Below are 6,876 nucleotides of genomic sequence, written 5' to 3' on the forward strand. Positions count from 1 at the left end.
ATTGCGATCTGACCGTCCAAGTGGGAATGGGAGATTACATCATTGACAGCTCGTGTGGTAGTTCGATACACCTATTTTTCATAATCATTGGATATAGGATGTATTTGGTTTCCTAGTTTTTTTAAAAAAAATATTTTTGCTCAGAAGCCGTACATAATTTTTTTTAAAAATAAATTTTTTATACCAAAAAAAGGCACATTGCAAAATGGCTTATCTTTGGTTGAGTATCTATTTTTTAGAAAAATTGTGTAAAATATCTGTTATATCTTTAATTAAAAAAATATCTCAATCTTTTTGAAAACTTAAAGATATTTTTTTAAAAAAATTGTCCAAACTTTCGGCCAATGAAAATTAGATTTTTTCATATCTCATTATAATTTTTATTTCTCATAAAATATAAAAATTTTATTTCTCAGAAAAAACTATTTTTCCACCTTTTTGCTTTAAATACTCCAAACAAATGTGAGGTATTTTTTTTATTTTTCTCTTGACCCCATTTTTTCTCTTCTCTTTCTACAGGCCAAACGAGTTCATGGGAGATTGAAGAAAAGGTTATGTGTAAAATGTTTTAATAGTAGACATTTGTTAACTTTCTTTTCGTAAAAAATGGAGACTAGTGATTGATAATATTATGTTGAATTATAAAATTTGTTGTGTATGGAGTGTGAGAGATAGGATGGACATCTTATTTTCTTTTAAATTATTATTATTAATTTGATAAATGCACTCGAATTGAGGCGATCATGTTTCAATCCAAGCCATGGCTGATGAGCCGAGGCTTTTTTGCTTTAACAAAAATAAAAAATAAAAACCAACAACCCAGCCATGTCATTCTTCAAGAGTCTAGCAGGATTTGGGCTTGGCTCGATCCAATGTGTCATTGAATTAACTGAGATATTACAATTTATGTAAATATTTTATTAATATAAATTATGAAAATATTTTTGTTTCATATAAAAGAATATCTAATATAAATTACCAATCTAACTAATCATAGTCTTGTCTCCAATTGCAAGCCTATTGTCTAATGATTATTTCTGCTCTCCTTTATAATGATTGGACTCCAATTTGTATGAAATGCAGTAGCTCCCCCCCTCCAAGGTCTGAATCTTAGATCTCTCCCAAGACCAAATATTTCTGAGAGGGGAGCCAATTATTAGATCAAAGGCTAAGATCTTGTTGGTATTTACATCAAAAAATAGAGATCTTGTTGGTATTGCCCACTCATTTTTAGCAATTGCGTTCTCCTCTTCTATCTCTTATAATTTTTGGTAGCGTTCAACTCATGCAACACAAGCACTGGCATCCCTACATCCCATTGGTCAAGTGGAGCTAAAAAGAAGGATAGATGGGGGAGAGTGAGAGAGGAGAAGAAAAAACTGAAAGTAACATGGAGTTAAAGCTGGAGCTAGGGCCCATGGCAGAGAAGAGAAGAAATGCATGTATTAGAGTTTGCATTATAGGAAGAGAAGAAATTAAATAAGAGGATATGTTCTTAGCATCTCAAGATTGGACATTTGTTGCCATTTTCATCATTGATGGAGGTTAACAATTATGAATTAAGCCGCCGGGCAATTTGAGTTTATTGGGGATTTTTATAGGTTAGAAAACTAGCAACTGCATATATGAGAACTCCGCCCCTCTCTTTGTGATGGGGACATCGGAGCTGATTATATTCCCGCCTAGTCCACCATCTTAGTACATATTTATTTTATTTTGTTTCTAGGCTTGTTTGCATTTTAGGGTTCATTTGTGTATTTTGGGTTTATTAAAAATTATTCTTGTGTAAGGGGGTTTATTTTAATTGTTCTTATTAGGCCTTATTTATAGGAAACTTTGATGGTAATTAGGATTAATGAAGAATTAAGAACTTTTCTCCCACGTTTCCCTCTTTTCTCTTCCTTCTCCTCTTTCTTCCTCCTCTCCGCTTCTTCCTTTCTCTCCCTTTTTGTCTTACTTCCTCTCTTCTTTCTTCCCTGTTCTTCTCCTTCCCCTTCCTTCACATTCCTCTGGCTTCACGTTACAGCAGCCATTCCCATTCGGATCCGCATCAACCCCGCTGCAACAGCCTGACCGTGATTGTCCGACACCAACTTGGTGTCAGAGCAAGGTTAGCTTTGCCCTTGCTGCCAAAACCACGATCCAGTGTTTCCTCTCTTCCCTCTCTCTCGGTTTTCACCAGGCCCTCTCCCTCTCGATTTTCACTAGCCCCCCTCCCCTCTGTCGGTTTTCGCCAGAGAAAAAAAAACAAGAAGAAGAACCCCTGCGCCAGCTCGCCCCCACCTGTCGTCTCACCAGCGCCCATCATCGCCACCACTCGCCGTCGGCGGCACGCGAGCCACCGACGAGTCGTCTACGCCACCACACCGGGTCGTCTGCACCGCCCAACGCCCAACGCCGAGACATCTGCACTGCCCAACGCCGCGCCACCACCACCTGTGACGTGCCACCAGAAGCGCCACCAGTCGGATCCCGTGACCGGCCGCTGCCCGTCGCCGTAGATCCTAGAGCCCCGGCCACCACCATCGCCATCGCCGTGAAGATCGGAGCCCTCTCCCGAAACCATCGGGAAGTTGAAGAAAGGATTAATGGGTAAGTCACAAAACCCGTTAACCCGAATCCGGTAGCCCGGATCCTAAAAAAAGAAAAGAAAAGAAGAAAAAAAAAAGAAAAAAAAAGAGGAAAAAAAGGAGAAAATCTTTGCACATGACTGCACGTGCGTGCCAAAAAAAAAAAAAAAACCAACCTTACATGTTCATCTTCCCCGATCGGCGGCCCCTCACTGCATCTCCGCCGAGCTACGCCACCACGCCCGCCACCGTGTGACACCTCCTTCGGGCGCCACCTTCCCGCGGTCGACCGCAGACGATTGAAGCCGACCGCCACCGAGCCCCGATGACGTCCTCCCTGCCGATCCACGCCGCCTGCACACGCCTCGCCGCGCTATCACCGAAGCCGAGCTCCGCCTTCTCTTTCGAGTCACCGCCGCCGCTGCTCCACCGCTTTTGCGCCGCCTCCGTCAGGCTCCGCCTCGACCAAGCTTCATCCATCGACGCAGCCGTTTCCACCGTCCTCACCACCCATTTTCCGCGCCGCCTCGCCGCTTGAGATGCCGCCCACCTGCGGCCGAGCACCTCCATCACGCGGCCGTCGTCCCGCTGTCATTCCCCTTCCAGAACCCATCCATTCCTCCCCGACTCAACAGGCCACACCACCGAAAACCCTTCCCTCTGTTACACGACACACCTAAGACCCCTAACCCATTTCACCCTCCCACTCCCGAGCCCCATCAGACCTCAACCCACCTACGGCCAGCTAACTCATGAGGCCTGAGCCATGCCCCTGAGGCCCATCACCATACCCATCGAATTTCTTGGATCGCCAATCCTTCTCTCCACTACGGGCCAAAGCCCATTTTGGTCCAGGCCCGCGCGCATGCTTCTTTGAGCGCTGTCCAAGCCCAATCGGCCGCAGGCCCTATTTCAGGCCCAATCCAGCGCCTTCTTCAGTCCATTTCAGAAGCCCAGGATTCTTTGTGCTGCAGATCCAGGTCCATCGCTCCAGCTAGCTCCGCCCGGCGCCAACTTCGTGCTCGAGACCTTACAACGGACGCTTCCGGTTGACTGCATCCGCCACAGGTAACAGGTTTTTCTTTCTTTTGGACTTGTTTATCTTATTATGTTCTAGTTCTCTTGCATGACAGTCCTATTTTGAAAACTTACTTTCTTGTCAAACTGCAAAACCTAGAACATCTACTACCACGCCCATCCTACTCACCATTTAAATATAGATATTAAATTAGCACACCTTAGCGACAGGATCTTTCTCAACATCCATCGATCAGATTACTTTCGGATTAGAACGACCGTAAAACGTGCTTGCAACCTAATTTCTTATAGTGACTAATTTTCTACTTTAATTCTAAAATAACCAAAGTACAAATTAGTAACATTCCAAAGTACAAATTAATTCCTCATCAACCCCAACCATTCCAACATCGTCGCATCCAACCATTGCAAGTGTTTCAAGTGCCAAGACTTTGAGCATATTGCAGCCGATTGCCCAAATAGAAAGCTCATCTCTTTAGTGGAAGAAGAATCATGCGTAGAAGAAAAGGAAGAAGATCCGCTAGTCAAGTGGGACGAGGAAAGCCCAAGTGAGAAAGAGCTAGTGCATGCCAATCAAGGTAAAGTTTTGGTGGTCCACCACAGCCTAAATACAATTGTGGTAGCTGATGAAGAAGATTAGTTACACCATTACATCTTCTACACTAAATCAATTTTATATGGTAAGATGGAAGAATCCAGCCAAACTTTGACATCCCAGGTACCTCATGCATGTGAGGATTTATTTTCAGCATCGGAGTCATCGAATGTTGCTGATCGTGGTCTTAACCTAGGGTCGGTAGTGTTGGATACATTAGACAATAGATACTACCTACATCATGCTGAAAAACACAGCTAGGCTATTGTGTCTCCTATGCACCCATTCAGCAGTCCTGCTATTGGACTAATGCCATATCATAATGGAAGAGATTGTTCAGAATCCTTGTGAAGATTTTGAAGACAGACGTAATTAAGGAGGTCTGCTATATCGAGATGAAGGAGAAACAAAAACAAAAATTTAGAACCTTTCTCGATTGAAGGAAAAAAAATCTGCTATCGATTCTTTCAAGCATCAATATACGATACACTTTCCATGACCTCCATGTAACTGCAGCCAATAGATGGATTGGGCTATCTTGAAAGAATCTACAAGTTCTTCAACGGATCCACCTACAAGTTCTTTCAACTTAGAAGTCTCTGGAGAAGAAATTGGACTTCAACCAAAATTGTCAATCAATTCCCCATTAACAGTCTGCACATATTCCACCATGCTCTGCTATTTGGTTGAAGATTTAGATTGTAGGGAAGATATAACTATGGAGATTGAAGTGATCAACATGGGAAGTGTTGGTGGCATTGATGTTGTGATGCTTTACTCATGGTTGCCAGAAGGTTTGCAGAAATGGCCGATTAGATTAAATTATGATTCCGCCGTGGAAAGACTTGTAAAAAAAAAATCTCAAACTTCTGAACATAATGCTCTCGAAGAATGGAGTGTTAAGATTAGTGATGAAGGGAGCATTACTAGTGTTGCTGGAAATTGGACCCGGGGGCGGTCGTCGATTGAGGAGGGGGAGCGGTTGGTGGACACAGGAGAGTGGCGGTCCGTCGGCGAGCGGCGTCCTCCGTCGGGGTGCCTGTAGAAAAGCCGGTGGCCGGGTTTTCCGGCGCCGGCCCTCCGATGCTTAAGTCAGAGGGGGGAAACTGTGTTTAAAGGAGAAAGGAGAGAAGTTTTTCAGAGTTTCGTGTGTCCAACCCCCCTTGAGAAGCAAGGGTCCCCTTTTTATAGTGGGGTCGGATTACCTGTGATGCGATTGGGCGAGACCGTCGTACGACTCGGCACGTTGCTTGGACTGGCACACGATCAGGTGAATCATTGCATTGATGTCGGAGGTGAGGCCGTCGTACGACTTGAGCTGGCGCGCGATCGGGTGAATCATTGCATTGATGTCGGAGGTGAGGCCGGGGTCAGAGACTTATCACGGTCGACAGGACCCTGCTAAGCTGATTTGCCGTGGAGAGCTGAGGATCCGTAGATAATAGGAGCCATGCGCATTAATTGTTGAGTGAATCGAAGACGTGCATTAATTGTTGAGTAAGCCGGAGATGCGCATTAATTGTTGAGTGAACCGTGGGTTTGCAGAGATCATGCGTAATAAATGCTGGGGCAGTGGCAGGATATGGCCCTCGGCCGGACCTCGGAAGGGTACGGCTGTGGTAGGTGGGCGACAAGGACGGGCCTCCGAGGTCGGGAATTCTCCAGGTCAGACGTTCCGAAGTCGGGCGCCGACCTTGATCGTCCAAGGTCGGCAGCCATGTGGTCTTCTAGCGGCGAGGTTACTATGTTCTGGGGGAAAACCGCATTCCCCCAACAACTAGTATCCATGATTTTGTTGTTGAACTTAAGGAGATGGAACCGTTGAATACATAGGGCTGGAACCGTTAGACCCCTTGCAGTCTTCTTTTTTTTTTTTTTTTTTTTTTTTTTTTTTTTTGGTAAAAACGGCTACTCATTCAAATAGATCTAACATGAGTACAACCCGCCATGTCCGAAGAAATAAAAGACAACAAAGGAGAAGGAGCGTCTATATTAGACGTCCATAACACATCCCCGGAATGCCGGGCCACAAAAGAGGCGACCCAGTCGGCGGCCCTGTTCGCCTCTCTAAACACATGACCCATCTGGAAACCGGCCATCATCTGAGCCATCCTCCGAGTCTCCCGAATCAGAGGGTGACCGTCACCGTATCTGTCCATCCCCCGGATCCAATCGATCACCACCGCAGAGTCTCCCTCGAGGAACACTCGCTCGGCTCCAAGGACCTGCCTGGCATAGGATAAGCCCTCCCAAGCAGCCCGCAGCTCCGCACCAACAACTGTAATCCCAGGAGTCCGACGCCCACCTGCAGCCACCAACCTACCACCGTGATCCCTGATCACAAAGCCGACCCCTCCAGTCAACCCGTCTAGTGACCTACTTGCAGTCTTCTTCAAGATGGTCGTTGGAGTTTAAGAGAAAATAACGAAAGACAATTGACCTTTGGTATTCATGCAATATTTCCTTCATCCAAAGAACTTACTTTTTTTCCACTCTTCAAAGTTGATCCAATAGATTCTATCTACATGGGTGTGGAACTCAAGATGTTATCGTTTCTAAAGAACATTTTCTCTCAAGAAACTCTTGATAAAATAGTAGCTGAATGTTAAAATACTACTCTATTATCGAGTACAAAGAAGCTGGGCCAGAAGCATCAAGACTTCAATGATAAGG

Source organism: Phoenix dactylifera, chromosome 14 (genome assembly GCF_051530095.1).
Source record: "Phoenix dactylifera cultivar Ajwa chromosome 14, Ajwa_hap1_PhDact_Kaust_v1.1, whole genome shotgun sequence".
NCBI classification, from domain to species: Eukaryota; Viridiplantae; Streptophyta; class Magnoliopsida; order Arecales; family Arecaceae; genus Phoenix; species Phoenix dactylifera.